Raw genomic sequence first — 18876 nt, forward strand, 5'->3', positions numbered from 1 at the left:
TCCTCCACTACGTGAAATGTCTTCAATATGTAGGAAATAGCCCAATCTGTCTCACTTTGGGATTGTTTGAGAAGTATGATCTTGTGTGTTGGGTTTTCTCATCAGAAGAGCTGACATCACTGAAAAAGAAACCTGGTTTGCAGCTTTTTTACAGATGTCAGCTTTCAGCCAACAAAAATGACGTCTCCATCTTTGTGTCATTCTGGAATTGATAGAAACATCCATTTCAGCTCTCTAGAAACAGATCCAGAGAGAGGCCCAGAGACCCCTCGATTTTAACATTTAGCCAGCCAGTTTAGCAAACTATGCCTTGCAAAGGTCTCCCTCTGGACATAGAGAAAGGACCTTGAATTCCAGGCTCTCAAGGGGTAACCTTATACGTCTGAGGCAACAGATAATGCCTATTGCAAGAGGAAGCATGTCAGAATTGATGAACACGTCTCACTGTAAGAAAACCAAAGTAAATATGAGGTGAGGAAATGCTGTAACATCAGTCCCTGGAGGCAAATAGCATATCCTCTGAACACAAAATGGGGGATTAGAAGTCTAAACACTACTTTGTTAATCATCAAACACTCCAGGTTTAAGGCTTACAGTAGAACTATCATTGAAAAAAAATACTTCTTTGACTGAAATTTTCTGGAAAGTGGGGTTCAGAAACTTTCCAGGAATAGCTTTATTTTGCATATTTTAACTTCTCATACTTAGCTAGAGAGAAGCCTAGGCAAAGAAAACAGAGTAGCAAAGTGGAGTGCAATAAGCATTGACTTTGGAATCTGAAGATCTGGATTCAAATTCAGAATCTTCAATTTACTACCCACATGGACTTTGAACATGTCACCATCTAGTCTCTGGGCTTTAGTTCCTTCCTCTGCAAATTGCAAGGGTAGGTTAAGATCATTTTCTAAGTCTCTTACAGCTCTAAACACCCTAACTTTATTGTCACTGGAATATTCAAATGAACATTTTTTTAATTTTCCAAAATGAGTTACTTGCTTAATACTTGAGTGGGTTTAAGTGAGTGCAAAAGAGAGCAACATAAATATATTTTCCATAACAAATGTACAGCAAGTCTTTATTCCTGCTGCTTTTCCTCCAGTTTCCTGACAACAAAGACACAAAACCTGTTATCATGTTTTTGACATCTTGTCTCGCTGCCATTCCCAATTATGACCTTCTAGGTATTATAAATGGAGACAAAGTCTTGGTTAGCATGCAACAATCTGCAAAGAATCTTGTCTTGAAAGGCCTTTAGGCTTGCTTGCTTTTCATCAAAAAGGTAGCGTGTTAGCAAGTGGTTGATTTATATTTTATTACTTTGTACTCCCACGATAGGCATCCCATACAATTCAATTATAAGAAATATGGCTCTAATAAGAGAAAGTCGTCACTTTCATATCAACCAGCCAATAATCAAATCTTTATTAAATTCTTTTCCGTTGCAAATATTCTCCTCCTAAACCAACCTATCTTGCATAATGCTTATTTATGAGCAAAGTAAGCCAATGGAGCAGGATTCCTTTGGGGGTAGCGGGTGGGTGATAGAAGAATATAGGATGCACACAGCAAGGGACAGCCTGGAGACACATTCTCAGCTCCTAAGTATCTTTGGGATTGACTAAAGAGAGTTATTTGATCCCTGAATTTCTTATCTGAAACCCTCTAAGAGAAGCTTCTGCTAGGATGGCACAAATCTCTGGAGGATGGGGGAGGCGGAGGGAGCATTCTAGATAAGGGGCATGGGCAGCCTAAGTATGATTGCACTGGGGATCTTGGGATTTGCTCTGGAGAGTGCCCCGAGTTCCTAGGATAAAGCCCAGCATCTCCTAATGGACTTTAGCCTGGTTATTGCGACCCCCTTACTCCTCTAAGGGAGGAATCCCTTACTATCTCAGGCAGGGCCAAAGAAGTCCTGCTAAAAATGGGAGTGATCAGGGATATTCATGGAAAGTTACCCCTGGTGGATCGGATGGCAATATAGAGAGAGGGGGAAGGTGGAGGAATCTTCTTCCCTTAAAAAAGGTGCTATTTGGCCCTATGATGATACTGTATTTATGCATGGTTGGTAAGTCACTAAAAGTCCCCAACAGTGAGCATAGCTGAAAAGAGGTTCAGTAGAACCATAGGAAGGACTATTCTTCCATTTTTCTGATGGTGGCCATTTCAGCATCATGGACCTTGAGTTGGAATTCTCCCTTCAGAGAACTCGAGCTTCTTGGGGCCAAACTGTTCCATTTTTGTCTTTAGGTACCTACCATCTAATATCTAATAAATCCTTAGTCAGTATTTGTTGATGGGAGCAGAAACGCAGAAGAAACACATTTGTTCAGTGGGGACATGACTGGGGATGTAGACTCCAAAGGATCACTCTATTGCAAATAGTAATAATATGGAAATGGGTTTTGAACAATGATACATGTAAAACTCAGTGGAATTGCTCATTGGCTATGGGAGGGGAGGGAAAGAACATGAATCATATAGCTATGGAAAAATATCTACATTAATTAAATAAATCAACTTAAAGAAAAAGAAAAAAATTGTTGAATTGAATTGAATGACAGAGAAAATAGGAAAAGCAGGATGATAGATAAGTGAAGATCTAGAAGAGAATCCAGAGATCAAGTCTAATCCAGTCATTTTACAGATTAGGAAACTGAGATCCATTCAATAGGGACGAGGAGATGAGATTTCAGGAAGTAATCAATCTTAGACCATAGCCAGCAGTCCAAGCCAGAAGTTCCAGAGTTAACAGAGCCAAGGGCCAAGCCAAGCCAAGAATTAGAAGCCAAAACAGGGGTCAAAATCTAGCAGAAGTAATTGCAGAATTGGCCAAGCCATAACAACCCAGAAGATTTCTGTGGAACCATTGTTTCCTACTTCCTCCTGAGGATGGCACCAGCCAGTGCCTGGGAACCTTGGGCATGAACAATGCAGGAGGCAGGTGTGAGCTGATTTGGGCTTTGCAACTGCTCCATGAAGCCAGGAGATGGGGAGGGAAAAGTGCTGACAGGAGGAATCCTGTCAGAAGAGTGTTGACAGGGTGAACCTCTCTTGAGAATAACATATGCTTGGCTGAACCAGATATCCAGTTCTTAGGTAAGGCCCCAATTCTTCCATCAGAGAGGGAATGTGGGGAAAGAGAAAGATAGGACTGAGGCCATTATCCTTTGCTCGGATCTTGTCAGAACTTTTTTGGGGTAACTTCTTTATAATTTTGGATCTCCCATTCTCTGTCTCTCTCCTTTTCACTCTCTCTCTCTCTCTCTCTGTTTCTCTCTCTCTCTCTCTGTTTTTCTATCTCTCTCTGTCTCTTTCCCCCCTCATCTCTGTCTGTCTCACTCTCCTTTCCTCTCTCTCTGTCTCTATCTCTTTCTCTGTCTGTCTGTCTCTCTCTTTTTCTCTGTCTCTTTCTCTTCCCCCCCCCCCACTTTTGTGCTTTTGAGGAGTGAGTGAGTTTTATCCATGTAGTTCTGGAAGTGGAAAGAAGAAAACCTGAACTTATACTCTACAATGACACTTAGTCACTGTGGGACTCTGGGTAAGTTATTTAACCTCTGTGTGGTTTAGGTAGTTCCTCAGGTAGCTTACTTAGCTCTAGTCAAGTTTTGATCTTTGTTGGTAGAGGGCATTCCTATCCCGATAGACTTCTTAGCCAACTCTAGTTTGCAAATGGGAGAAATAAAATGTTGGTCCCTAAGTCTTATAGTTAATTTAGCTAAGAATCTGTGATAGTGGCTTCCCCAAAGTCACCTATTTATTTGAGAGATGCCTTGTCTGCATGCATGTTTCCACTGAAATCCTACTCTGATGATGCTTCACTGTGGTATGAGGCTGACCCTGGGTTTCCCAGAGGCTATTTCAGCAGGGCATGAGGTCAGGCATTCTTCCAAAGCTGGGAAGTTTGAATATGGGCCTGATGACAAAATCTGTGTCTGTTTTTCAAGGGCTAGCCTTTCCAGTTGCCTTATATTTTACAACCCTTCTTGACTTCTGTCATCTAGCAATACGGGTCTCCTTGCTGTTCCTAGCCCTGGACAGTCCATCTCCTTGACTCCATGTATTTCCGCTGGCTGTACCTCATGTTCTCCCTCTTGACCACTTCCTAAGTTCCTTTTTATTATTTAGTACTCTTTGGCTTTCTTTAAGACTCAGCTCAGTTCCTATCTTTTGCAAGAGACCTTTTCCAATTCTCCTCCCTGCCAGAGCTTTTACCCTCTAGATTACCTCTCATTTACACTGTGTAAATTGAATATGTTTGTGGTTCTTTGCATGTTTCTCTCCCATTAAGCAGAGAGAACTTTAAGAGAAGGGACAGTGTTTTTTTTTTTTGCTTTTCTTTCCCTCCCTACCACTTGGCACAGTGCCTAATAATATATCACTTAATAAAAATGTGTGGATTGACAGTTCTGAGAAGCTCATCACCTCAAGTCTGGTCAATAGGGAATGAACTTTGGGGCTTCTAGAAAGGTATCGTGATGTAGGTAGATAAAGGCAGATCTCAGAGGGCTGAAATCATGGATCTTTGAAATGAATACTAAAGAATATTTATGATGTCAGAGCACCCAGAAAGAACACGAGAAGCCCAGCAAGTCCGGTGGTGGTTTGGTCTACCAACGCCAAACACTAATTTTTAAAATTTTCAAACAGAAGACTTAGCAACATGTGGTCAAAACCTTAAGCTCCACATTTTCATTAGTATTACATTTCCCTCAAATGATAAAGTTTGCAGAACATTGAGGAAAACAAAGATTAGTGGCTGGTTCGTGATTCTAATGTAAAATCTCTTGAAGACTTCGCTATACTTAACATCTTAGAAATGAGTTGCTTGGGCTAAATTTTTGTTTATATGGTACTGTACAATATTCAGGAGCTCAAGAAGCGTGACGTGAGGTAAAAATTATGTCCACCTTTCAGGTGAGAATTAAAGGTAATTACTTGGATATCAGCAGATCCTTCAAATTCTTTTACCTCTAATATTTAGCTAATGGACACAAAATTGATTCTTTCTTTATTTTTTTCCCTTGGGAGAAGAGAAGTGAAAGCTATTTGGATAATTTCTTCATTTCTCCATTTCACTTTGCTAGTATCTGTCTGACCTACTCTTAGCAGATGCTTCTATTCTGAAAAAAATGTTAAATTTCCCCTGTGCAAACATAATAGTAATTTTCAATGTTTATATAACAGCTAAGACTTATGTAGCACATTAAGGATTGCAAAATGCTTTAAAGATATCATCTCATTATATCCTCATGTATGGAACTGCTAAACTTGAAAATTTCTAATGTTAGTAATTTTCTTTTATTAATGAGATTACAGTTCTCCTAAAATGATTTGCTGTGACTGAGAACTATATCACCCTTCCCTTACCCTGGTAAGGAGCTCCTCTTAAATGAACTTAATTCTTGGGCAACACCCTGGTACTTGATCCCTTTCTCAGTTTTTAATACCTAATAGAGCTGGGTCTAACCAAAAGAAAGTATGAAGGTACTTGATGTGCAATGTAGAGCAGGTATAGGACAGCTATTTATTTCCTCCATAAAAAAAATGCTTAAAACACAAGAGTCATAAGTTTCATTGACTTAAACATGAGGTAGTGATTGACCATATAATTGCTGATAAGCTCTCCCAAAAAGTTGATATTTAAGACATCAAAACACAAGATACATTCTGAATTGGTATTTCATTGTTTCTTCAATGCAGCTCTTTTCCTTAGGGGTAATTGTTTTCTGGCCATCTAGTCCAGGACCTGGAGTCTTCCTTTTACTGGTGGCCGTCTTCTCCAGGAAGCTCTGGAGTAGTTGTAGGCTCCTTCTAGCAGCTTATAACAGCTCCTTCTTCTGGTTCACTGACCAAAGGACCCAGGAACTCCTGGGGGTATCACTCCTGAAGAACCCATCTCTCAGGGATACTGAGGTTCAGGGTTAAGCTAGACCATGCAATATATATGTTTGAGGTTGACATAACTGCTGGGGAAATCCAAACTCTTTGGAAGCCCTGGAGAGAGAAACATACCACATATTCAGGAGGGAGGAAAAGAGAGACACCCCAGAGAAAGTAGCTTTTCTTGCTGGAGTGGCCACTTCCTTTGATTCAGCACCTCCAGAGATGACAAATATGGGGGCCAAGGAGTTGCTTGCATCCTTCCAAGGTACTGAGTGCTTTAGTACTGTGCCAATGCACAAAAGGAAAGATGAAAGTAATTGTGTCACTGGAAGGGGTTCAGCTTCAAAGACTGCACATGGGATGCTGGAAGGGACCCAGCTGCAGGCATGCTCTGTGGAGCATACTCTAGCTAAACCTGTTGGGGGTGGCATATTCCCCTAATTAGACCCATTGTGCAAGCATGTGGAGATTAAACATAAAATAAACACGAGGACATTTTGGGAGGGGTGTCACTAGAGGGATCCAGAAGAACTGATGTAGGTGACCAATCAGTCAGTAAACACTTATTACACATGTAAGCTTTGGAGATACCAAGTGATGTAAAAGTCTCTGTGCTTAATGAACTCATAGTTTAATGGGAGTAACAAAATGCAAATAATTACATGCAAAAAACTATTATTATTATTGGATAAATTGGAAATAATCAACAGCCCCTGTTTTAAGGAAACTGGGGGAAGGCTTCTCCTAGAAGGTGGACTTTTAGCTGGGACTTGAAGTAAGCCAGGGAATCCAGGAGGTGGTGATTGGGAGGAAGAGAATTCCAGGCAAGAATGACAACTAGTGAAAATGCCAGGAGTCAGGAAATGTTGGGTCTCCTTTGAGAAACATATAGATAGCATGATTTTAGAGATACTAAGAAAGCTTCCCACTCTGCGGATTAATACCTGAAATAATTTGAATGGGGGGTGGGGGGAGCCCATCATGCTACAATTAAAGATAAGACTTAAAAGCACATACCCTGGGGAGAGCAGTACAAATGATTATTAACCTGAAGTGTAAATTACCATGACAAGAGTCTTTCCTGAGAATAGGTTTTCATTAAACTCCTTTAAAGGAAAGTGTAAATGATCATTACATGATTCTTTCCTGAGAATAAGTTTTCATTAGGAGAAATTAGGAGGGAGAGTTTTGAGGATATGTATTAGATAGAGAAAAAAAAAAGACAGAAAGGGAAAAGTTGAATATCAGATACATTTTTACCTTTTTAACAATTTTGCCCAGGGCCACTGCAGGCTTATTTGATGATTATATTGATGGAGTTCTCATATTTCCCTAGATTTAAAGTTAGAAAGAACCCCAGAAGTCATCTAGTCTCACTCCTATTTTTTTAAATGAGGACTCTGAGGCCAGGATTAAGTAACCCGAGGAAGGATACATAAGTAACAAGAGCTTAGATTTGAACTAGGTCCTCTGGCTCCAAATCCAGTACTTGTTCCCACTATAGAAAAATTCCTCTTTTTTTTTCTATTTTCTTTTTCTTCAGACTATTCAGTTATCAAAGAATCTTTGAAGATATATTAATGGGATCTGGAGACATCCTGAGAATTGCTTGCCCCTTGGTTCCTCTCTACGTTATGGGATATCTAGGCTGTTTTAGGATCACCATAGAATTTCAAGGGAAACCAATTTTATCAAAATGAAATTGTCAGAATTTTAAAAAATTAATAAGTTCACAGACCTCAGTTAAGAAACTATGAATAGGGCTAATGTCTTCTTGGATTCAAAAAAGCTTGAGAAAAATGGCAAAATGAATTTAGTTTCTTAGAGAAGAGTAGTTCAACATGAATATGTTATTTTGTTAAGGACATTTTTAATGAGATAGTTTTAAATACATAGCCTGGATTTCACTTAACTCTTCATTTTCTCATTTATTAGAGTATATAGTTGGTTTCAGCAAGGTGTCATTGTGGATAGAGTGCTGGACTTGGAGTTAGGAAGAATTGAGTTCAAATCTAGACTCAAAACACTTTCTAGTGATGATAAAGAAATCATTTAATCTCTATCAGCCTTACTTTTCTCACTTGGAACAATAAGTATATTAGTAATTATGTGTTAATAAATTGGGGATAATAATGCTATCTTCTTTCTAGTGTTGTTGTGAGGATAAAATGAGATAAAAAAATTTTTTAAGACTTTGCAAACTTTAAATATGCTACTTGTTCTTATTTCTTAGAGCTCCATTATCCACCAATGACTAATTAAGAGATTTTCATACATGGACTTTGGAATGTTCTTTAACATTAAATGTAAATATATGGAAAACTAAGGGAAGATTTAGTCCTATAATACTGAATAATTATATTAAGAAATCATGCTTGCTGAATAAAAATGATAAAAACAATAATACACATAATTTATGTGATAATTTAAAGTTTCCATGGTATTTTATATACATTATCTTATTTGATCCTCCTAATAACCCTGTGAAAGGTAGCTAAGATGGCTTTATTATTTTCATTTTTGCAGAAGAATATTCAGAGGTTGAGCATCAGAGAGAGAAGTAGTAGAGGCATGATTTGAACCCATCTTCCTGATTCCAAGTTCAGTGCTTTATCCAAATCCAGAGTTCTCTTTCTCTTTTCTTATTTTGTGATCTTTATGACTAAGTCTGATTTTGTCATTTGTGAATTCTGAAGCATTTTGGCCATCAGAATATTTTTTGAACTTTGATATCCCAGGCCATTTCTTTTAGACTGACTCTGAACCATCCAAGTGGATGATGATATAATTACCAGGGGGAGACCAAAGTTACCTCCAGACTTACTGTGAGCATAATATCAAGGTTTGTGGTCTCCAAATTTGCCTCTATGAGCTAAGCAGTAACTTTGAAGAGCCCTGAACAGATTCAGTGAACAACTTAGAAACAGTGGGGTGTACAATAATGTTTGTTTTAACATTTCTTCAGAGGAACAATTACGGTTGAAATGAGATATCCACACATTCAGGGATATGTTTCTTCTATGGTTTCTCCTGATGCTTTTTGTGCTTAATCCCATATTAGTGTTTTGGAATCTAGTGGGCTATGGATGGGAAGTAGATCTTTTCTGTCCTAGATAATCATGAAATAGATGTTCTACTCACAGATATCCAAGCATTCAATCAATCAATCACCAAGCTTTCATTAATTACTACATTCTAGGCACTGGGGATAAAAAAAAAAAGAAACAATCCCTGTTCTCAAGGAGCTGACATTCTGCAGATCATTATATCTGGGTATACACACATACATTTATTGAAATTGGAAAAAAACTCAGAATAAATGAAAAAATAAGCAATATAGTTGAGGAAGCACTACCAGAGGGAGGGGACATCAGCAAAGACCTCATGTAGAAGATACAAGTGAGCCATTTTATGAAAGGGGGATGTGAGAAGGGAGTACATTTAAGAGAAAAATATCCTATCCCCAAGGAACTCATAAGTGCTGACAAACTAATATATTTTTAATGCTGCACTTCCCTCATCTGATAGATCTATATCTATGCCTATGCCTATGTCTATGTCTATATCTATATCTATGTCTTTATGTCTCTCTATGTCTATATTGATGTCTATATCTTTATCTATATGTCTATGTCTATATATTCTATGCTTCTGTCTGTATCCATGTCTATATCAATGTCTAGATATCTCTATGTTTATATGTATTGATGTCTATGTCTATATCTGTCTTTTTCTCTGTCTGTATCTATGTCTATTTCTCTGCCTATGTCTATATCTATGTCTATTTCTCTGCCTATGTTTATATCTATGTCTATTTCTCTGCCTATGTCTGTATCTATGTCTATTTCTCTGCCTATGTCTGTATCTATGTCTATTTCTCTGCCTATATCTATATGTCAATTTCTCTGCCTATGTGTACATGTCAGTTTCTCTGCCTATGTCTGTACCTATGTTTATTTCTATTTCTCTGCCTATGTCTGTATCTGTGCCTATTTCTCTGCCCATGTCTTTATCTATGTCTAGATCTAAATTGATGTATATGTTGATGTATATATCTATGTTTATGTTGATGTCTATATCTATGTCTATGTCTCTATCTCTATGTCAATATCTATGCTTCTATGTCTTTCTCTATATCTATGCCTATATCTATATTTCTATGTTTATCTCTATGTCTATGTCTCTCTTTATCTTTGTTTCTGTCTCTATGTCTATGTCTCTATCTCTTTATCCATGCTTATGTCTATGTCTATTTCTATAACTTTATTATATCTGTGTCTGTGTCTCTATGTCTGTCTATATATTTATATCTGTCTCTGTCTGCTTTTATGTCTATATCTATTCTATCTGTATCTATTTCTCTATGTCTATCTCAATGTCTGTGTCTATATCTATGTCTGTATCTCTATGTCTTTGTATCTATGCCTATGTCTGTCTCTATGTCTATATCTCTATTTTTATTGTCTATATTTTTTATTTCCCTGTCTTTGTCTTTCTTTATCCATGCTTATATCCACATCTGTTTCTATATCTCTATCCATGTCCATGTCCATGTCTATAACTACATCTATGTCTATCTCTTTATCCATGTTTATATCTATGTCTGTGTTTCTATGCCTACATCTATATTTATGTCTAAGTCTCTAGGTCTATCTCTATATTTACATCTACCTCTCCATATCCACATCTATCTCTCTGTAGCTATATCTTTATCTCTATATCTAGATCTACATTTGTATCTACAACTGCATTTATATCTCTATATCTATAACTATCTCAGCTATATTTATATCTTCTTTTGTTTAGTTGTTTCAGTTATGCCCAATTTTTTGTGACTCTATTTGGGGTTTTGTTGGCAAAGATACCAAGTGGTTTGTCATTTCCTTCTGTAGCTCACTTTGCAGATAGGGAAACAGTGTTAAGTGACTTGCTCAGGATCACTTAGCTAGTAAATGCCTGAGACTGGTTTTGAATGCAAGTCTTCCTGACTCTAGTCCAGCACTTTATTATCTATACCACCTAGCTACCCTATTTGTATCTGTTTCTATATTTACGTCTCTATTCACATCTACATCTCTGTATCTGTATCTCTACATATCCTTTTTATAAATGATGTACATTTAAAATTTTCTTACAAAGAACATACATTGAGAGATAGCTTGACAGTGGCTAGAGAGCTGGTCTCTAAGCCAAGAAGACCTAGATTCAAGTGCTGTCTCTGACATTTACTGACAATGTGACCCTGGGTAAGTCACTTAGCCTTTTGGTGCTCTAGGCAACTAAGATGGAGAAGGGGCCAATCTAAATTGATAGAGGGAGTTTCCTGTCCTGGAATTTGCCTAAATGGTTTAAAAAATCACATTTCTAGTCCCTCATTACTAAAAATTACATTATATTGTAATGAAGGATTAACTGAATCAATCATGAAAATTAATTATATTTTGTAAACACAATTAATAAAAAGTTTAAAACATCCAAAACAAATACTTGCTAAATTTGATCAAAACTGTGCAATCTTAATATTGTGTGCTATCTAATTACATTATAAATTATCTGAAAATCACAGGTTTGTAGGAATCTTAGAGGGTTAGTCCAAGCCTCTCATTTTATAAATGAGGAACAGAGTCCCATAGAGATGAAGGAATCTCACCTGGGTTACCCGAGTCATCATTAGCAGAGGCAGGATTGCAGCTTGAATTTATGGTGTTTCTAATGTTTCCTTCTTGTCTTACTCTCCCAGGCAGTTTTTCTTTGTTATTCACACAAAACAGGCACAACAAAATATATAGAAACATTAAGAGGGAGGCTAGAGAGTGACTGGAAGGGAGAGAAATCAAATACTTGTTAATAAAAAATAATTCAAATACAAAGACACATTGAGACAGCTACACACACCCAATCAAGAGGTTCAGTCAAGTGTTCAGTCCCAGGGATGTGTTCTTCCTTTTTGGAAAAAGCTCTAATCCTACTAACTTCAGGAAGAGGAGAGCAGAGGAATAGCCCTGAGGGTTGAGGGGGAATTGTGGGAAGCTTCAGAAAGTACAATAATTAAAGGAGTTTAGATCCTTGCTGAGCTCTTTAAGTCTGTGAAATGTGGTAGGGAGAACCCTTGGAAGAATAGTTCTTCCTTTTTCTAGCCATGTGACCACAGGAAGGTCAAAATAACCTTTCTGAGCTTCATTTTGTCTCTAATAAACTGTCCTAAAACACACAGTCTCTTCTAGGGAGACTCTTTTATAGTGCTTATGAAATGAGAATTAGGTTTGGAAAGTGCCATATTCCCTACGCCTAGCTCCCCAAGTGTCCCAGGGTTACTTTCGGTGTGGATATCATGGGATCATAGAGTTGGCATTTGGAAGGACTATACTGGGCTTATTCATGTGATGTCTACTTCCTGGCCCCACTCTTCCATCATCCCTATCTTTTCTTCTTCCTTCTTCTAACCATTTGCCTCACCATATCAGGGAATTAGTCCTCCATGCCATTGCTTGAGAACTTCCCAGTACATCCAGTACCCTCCTCTGTGTATGTAGCCTTCTCTCCAATGTAAGCTCCTTGAAGGTAGGAATCACCATATTTACTTGTATTTGTTCCCCCTCTCCTCTTCCTGTCCACTGATCACAGTGTGAGATATATGGTAAGGCTTTCATAATTGCACAATCTGTCTAGTACAACCTCTTTATTTTATAGCTATGTGGTGTAATGGTTAGATCTCTGGACCGGAAGTCAGAAGAGATTTGGGTTCAAATCTGCTCTTACGCTAGCAGCATTATTCTGGGGAAGTTATTTAACTTCTCTCAGCCTCAGTCTTCATATTTGCGAGATGGGATTATAACTCTGCCATGAAGGATTGTACGAGCATCAGATGGGATATTTGTAAGGTGCTTTGTAAACCTTGCAGCCCTTTATAAATAATATAATAATGTGTTATTTATGTTAATTAAATATTAATTAGTTAATTTTTATTATTACTAAAGAAACTGCAGTCTTGAAAGTCATCCAGGTAGTAGAGTAGGATTTGAACTCATCTTCTTTATAAACATTCAAAATTATATTGATGTCCATGATGTACATATAAGAACATGCAGGTGCATAGCATATGCATGGCACTCATTTATGTACCTGTATTCATTAGAAAGATAGGCAGCTGGGTGGTACAGTGTATATAGCACTATGCCTGGAGTCAGGAAGACTCATTTTCCTAAGTTCAAATCTGGCCTCAGACACTGAGGAGTTGGGTGACCCTGGGGCAAGCCGCTTGCCCTTATTTGCCTCAGTTTCCTCATCTGTAAAATGAGTTGGAGAAGGGAATGGTAAACCACTCCAGTATCTTTGCCAAGAAAACCCCAAATGGGCTCACGTAGAGTCTGAAAGGACTGAGCAACACACGTGTTTAGAAAACTTCATTTGCGCACCTTTCTTCCTAGTCCGCGTCCATCTGGAGAATGCCGGCAAACCTGTTTACGATGCCGGTATGTAAATTCCACAGTCCTAAATGATTTCTTTATTGGCCCATAAACCATAAAGGACTCATTTGAAGACCTTCTGGAGGGGCAGAAAGTAAAACTTCGGGGACTTCAAAGACGCATCTACTTAGTGTAATTAGTAACTCGGATTTATGGAACACCTTTCCTCGAAGAAGCTCCAGGCACTTGCAGGAGAAGTTTTCAAAGAGGGGGGAAAAAATTGGCGGGAGAGGGAGGAATGATCTCCCAGCCGGTGGGTGCAGTTGTGGGGAGCTTAATGGAAGGACAGGATCGGGTGGTGGAAACGTCTCATGAAAACTTCTGCTTTACAGTTCGGCATCTCTTTGGCCATTTTGGGGGGGGGGTGGATTCCCGAGTCAAATGGTTAGGTCAGGGTGTGATGTGACCACCTCCCCTCAGCCTCGAGGGATAATTAGAGACGGAGAGAGATTGCACAATAGTGATGTAAGCATCCTGGGGATGCGCTGCTGACCCTGGGGACACTTGGGGTCAACTCAGGGGAGTCCCTAATTGACTTCAAGGATCTCTAGGATCACTGCAATTTCCCCCAGGGCACATGAATAACTGTTTTCTGACACTCCCTTCACACCCATTCCCTCCGGACAGCTTTTCCCACTTCAACTAAAGCTGCCCCCCAGGGTCTCCAGAAAAAAAAAAAAGATTTCACAGAGCCTGGGGACAAATCCTTACACTCTGAAGTTGCTGACTGCCTCTTTGCTTTTCTCTGCCGGTCGGGACCGTGATTCTCTCCTCCCCCCCTCCCCCAAATCTTATTCCCCCCCCCTCCCCCTTCTTCTATCTTCTATATTCCCATCAGTCTTCTCTAGTCTTCCTTTTATTGTTAGGTCTTACCCTCCTTTTTCTCTCCTTCCTCGACCCTCCTTTCCTTCATTTTCTCTAACTTTTGCATGGCTGGATCTACTCCACACTACAAAGGCAATGTGGAAGGATGAGACGATTATGTAATTACACAAAGGAGAAATCTGCTACTGATGAAAGAAAGATTGGGCGGGGTGGATGGAAAGGAAGGGGGGAGGGTCGGGGAGACTAAATTGTCAGAACTAATCGAGGTGACCAGATGTGGGTACATATTAAACCCTAGAGAGAATACTTAAGAGAATTTGCCCACAGTGAATATACATTTAATCTACTGTACTTAAAATATTTTTAAATCTGTATGTATGTGATAGTAGGTACTATATATGTATATATATGTCTGTCTGTTTACCTACCTTCTTATCTATCTATCTATCTATCTATCTATCTATCTATCTATCTATCTATCTATCTATCTATCTATCCATCTATCTGTCTGTCTATCCATCTATCTATTGATGATCTGTCTATCTCTATCTGCCTCCTCTCTCTCCCTCTTCCCTTCTATCCCTCCATCCTTCTCTGTCTCTGTCTGTCTCTCCCTCTCCTATTCTACCTCTCCCTCTCTCCTCTCTCTGTCTCTGTCTCTCATTCTCTGTCTCTGTCTCTGTCTCTGTCTCTGTCTCTGTCTGTCTCTCTGTCTCTTTGCCTTTCTGTCTCTCTCATTCTCTGTGTCTCTGTGTCTCTCTGTCTCTCTCTCTCTCTCTGTCTGTCTGTCTCTCTCTCTCTCTCTGTGTTTCTGTCTCTCTCTTTCTGTCTCTGTGTGTCTCTCCCCCTACTCCAACAACCATAGATTATATTGAACACCAAGACAAATGGCAACAGAAAGGAGAGGCCAAGTATATTTAATTTCTTTTAGGCTGGTTGCCTGATTTTCTTCAGACCCAGACTGTTTTCTTTTATCCCTTTAGGCACTTAGGATAGCATAGTATTTATTTCCTTTCATAAGTGCTCTAGGCACTGCTCTTAAAATATGTACTTATGCTTGTTTAGTTAGGGTTGAGAAATCCTCATCTTGGTTTACATTTTAAGGTCACTAGACTTGGAGAATTAACTGAATATCCATTTTTAAAAATGAAGATCCGCTTTGATCCAGCTTAGGAAAGGTGCTTAGAATAAGGGGGGGGGGGGGGGAGACAGGATGATGGTTGTTTCTTGTAATTAATGCTCCACTGATAGACATTGTAGGGTTGGAATTAGGAAGAGTCCTTCCTTCTGGTATTCCAATCATGTGAACTTAATCAGTTTTATACCAATTATCAGAGAGATGGAAGGGACTATAGAGACCATTTAGTCCACATTCCTCATTTTACAAATATGAAAACTGAGGCTCAGAAAGGTTGAGACTTGTCCAAAGTCATAAAGATGATAAGGAACAGAGCCAGGATTCAACTAGAGGTTCTCACTTTCAAAATTCTGTCCCCCCTCCCCATTTTTATTATATTGTCTCTTTTTTCTTAACCCCTTACCTTCTGTCTTAGAATAGAGAAGAGCCCTAAGAGTTAGACTATTGGAGTTAAGTAGTCACACATCTAGGAAATGTCTAAGGTCAGATTTGAATCTAGAACTTCCCCCCTCCCCCCATCTCCATCTTGGCACTCTATCCAAGGAGCCACCTAGCTGCCCATCCATCACCTCTTAAAGAAAGAAAACAACTTTTTTTTTTTTTTGGTAAGTACCTATTCACCTTCAGGGATGGATTATAGTTCTGTTCAAATGAGCTCCTCCTCCTTCATCTCAATTGTTTTTTTTTTAAACTGCAAAACCCTTTGATGATGGCACACTGATAATCCATCAAAACTCAACCTTGGTAAGCTTTCAACCCTTGCAACTAGAGGAGGGAAGGATGTTTTCTTTTTTTCCCCTTGTCTTAGCACCAGCAGAGCACCCTCATTACAGTCAATCTTTTTTTTTTTTAAACCCTTACCTATTTTAGAATAAATCCCATGTATTGGTTCCAAGGCAGAAGAGTGGTAAGGGCTAGGCAACGGGGGTTAAGTGACTTGAAGGGTCTGAGGCCAAATTTGAACCCAGGACCTCTAGGTCTGACTCTCAATCCATTGACCCACCCAACTGCCCCTACAGTCAATACTTTTTGAAGAGGATAACGATGTTGTCCAGTCATTTGCTGAAAGACAAAGTTCAGCCTTCTCCTTTATGATTTCTTTAATGTGGGTACTCCATCTAAGATGAAAATAATAACTTAGCCATGCGCATTTTCCATTATGCAACATGCTGGTGGCTTCCTTTAGTTTTCTTGATTGTTGTATAGGTATCAGTGGAGTATCCAGGCTTTCAACTGGTTGTCTCTTGGCATCATGGTATGATCAACATATTTTTTTCTTTTATGAAGCTATTTTCTGTGACATCTTTATCTACTTTTATTTTGTAATTTTTGTTTAATTCTTCTATAGCTTATTGACTTCAAGTAATAACAAGCAGATTTTGGACTCAGACTTTCAAATAAAATTTTCCATACCTACCTTTTCTTCATTTTTGAACCTTGTACACACACACACACACATACACACACACACACAATTTTGAACTGCTGCATCAGAGATGGTAGTAAAGGCACCAACATATAACCAGTGTACTATATGCTGAATTAGAGACCTTTATTTCCCTGGCACATGAAATCCACATCTGTACCACTCCACAATCCTCTTTTGGTGTATAATATTACATTTGCTCTAGCTACCTTTCCTGATGGTAGCCCATGGTGCTGTCCCCATTATACCTCCCTCCCTTGGGCTGTTATCCCCATCCTTTCTCTCCTGGATTCCAAATGGTCTCTCTGGGGGAATGGGACTTCCACTTTAACTGTAACTTTAACTTCTCTGTCTCTACTTTTCTTTCCTTTTCTAACCCCTTCCCCCAACCATGTGAAGTGCAGACTTCCTATGCTATATCTTTCAGCTTAAAATGGACGGGCAATTTTGATCGATTAAATTTAGGATCAGAAATTCATAGAATTATAGTATTGAGATGGATCTTGAAGGGTCATCATACGCATCTCCACACTCACAGGCATGATCATAATTTCTCACATATCTTATTTTCTTCATGGTGAAAAGGTCATCATCTAGTCATATCTATAAAAGGTCATATATAATACAGTCGACTGGAGGGTGGTCAGGGAAGGGGCTTCTATGGCTAAGGGGCTGTATGACTAATTCATGCTATGGACCTCTGATTCCTCATTGGTAAAATAAAAGTACTAGAATAAAATGATTCTTAGGGTCGTTCCCACCTCTGCGATTTCATGATTCCTCTAGTGCCTTACTCTGGCATTAACCTCCAGTGGAGTGCTACCCTGATAGCCTTGGTCCTCTTCTGAAAATCGAGGATGAACAACAGCCTCCCTGATGCCTCATTGTATCTAAGAGATGATCCTAGATTTCCACTCCCTAGAATGGCTTCAAGCTTGGGACCAGCCAATGGGAGAGACTATTCAACTGGTTGACTATATAGAATGATGCACTTGAAAATTATATTTTTTAATGCAACCAAGTCCCAGAGGGAGATTGATCTTGGTGAAGATAGCAGCAAATCCAGTAGAATCATGACTTCTTGGAGCACTTCAAGTCTTCAATTCATTCATTTTTTTACCTCATTTTTACTCTTCTTTGTCAATATATCCTGCCAGGATAAATTATATTGGTTTCTAGCATAAAGAACATTTTAGTTCTTCTCATCTTACCTCTCCTTGACTTGCGAAATAGCACTGGCCAAGCTAATCTCTTTAGACACTGGTTGTTGTTTAGTCACGTTTGTAATAGAGTTGTCTTCCCTGAAAAAGAATGGCAAAAGGACTTTTTTATTGTCTATCTCTTGACTTTGGTAACCTGTTACCTCTCTTAAAGCTCCAGCAACCAGTTGATGAATTTGTTGACTTAAAACAAACTAAAATGTCAATAAAATGGTTCTTTGTTTTTAACAATTGGGTAGTATGTCTTTATAGAACACATTGTGTTGCATAAAGTATACCTGATTGCATGGTGGCTTTGACTGAAGTTCACGTTACATAATAATGGGAGCCTTTCTTAGAAAAGGGTCATGAGTGATATTTCATATACCAGCAAACACTGGGACCTACCCTAATGGTTACTCACCTTTCATGATTATGCTTTCATAAATTATGCAAACTTTAGGCTGGGTTGTTATGAGTCCAGGAAATGTTGCCTAGACAGAAAAATGTGATCAGATTGATTTTCCACAGTTCTTTATTTACCTTGGTTTCGTGCTTGGGACCCAGCAGCATCAATCCTGCCTCTTGCATGTCGGTAATGGAACTCCCTTCAATTTCTAGAGCACCTTAGTTTTCAAAAGAGCTTTCACTCCCACCATCTTGTCTGATCTACAACTCCATGAGGTTGGTAGAGTAGTTGTTAGCAGCCCCATCTTATAGATGAAGAGATTGAGTCACAAAGACCTGGTTTAAAGTCATAAGGGAGTTAAAAGTCAGAGCCAGGACTGGAACTGAGGTCTTATGGCTTGGAATATAGTTTTCTTTCCACTACATCATGCTGCCTCTCCTGGTATGAGGCCCCTGGAAAATGGGCCAACTAAATTGTATATCCTGCATTGAATTTTTCCACTTTATCCAGACCTGGCTTCAGAGTAAGGC

At 38.9% G+C, this 18876-nt stretch overlaps 1 protein-coding gene across 2 annotated transcripts in view; it reads left to right on the top strand.

Annotated features, from left to right (window-relative positions):
* Nucleotides 1-18876, top strand: part of PAX3 (paired box 3) — a 115047-nt gene that overhangs the window by 45307 nt on the left and 50864 nt on the right. The gene's annotated exons all lie outside the window — the stretch shown is intronic.

The sequence above is a fragment of the Monodelphis domestica genome, chromosome 8 (assembly GCF_027887165.1).
Source record: "Monodelphis domestica isolate mMonDom1 chromosome 8, mMonDom1.pri, whole genome shotgun sequence".
Lineage (NCBI taxonomy): Eukaryota > Metazoa > Chordata > Mammalia > Didelphimorphia > Didelphidae > Monodelphis > Monodelphis domestica.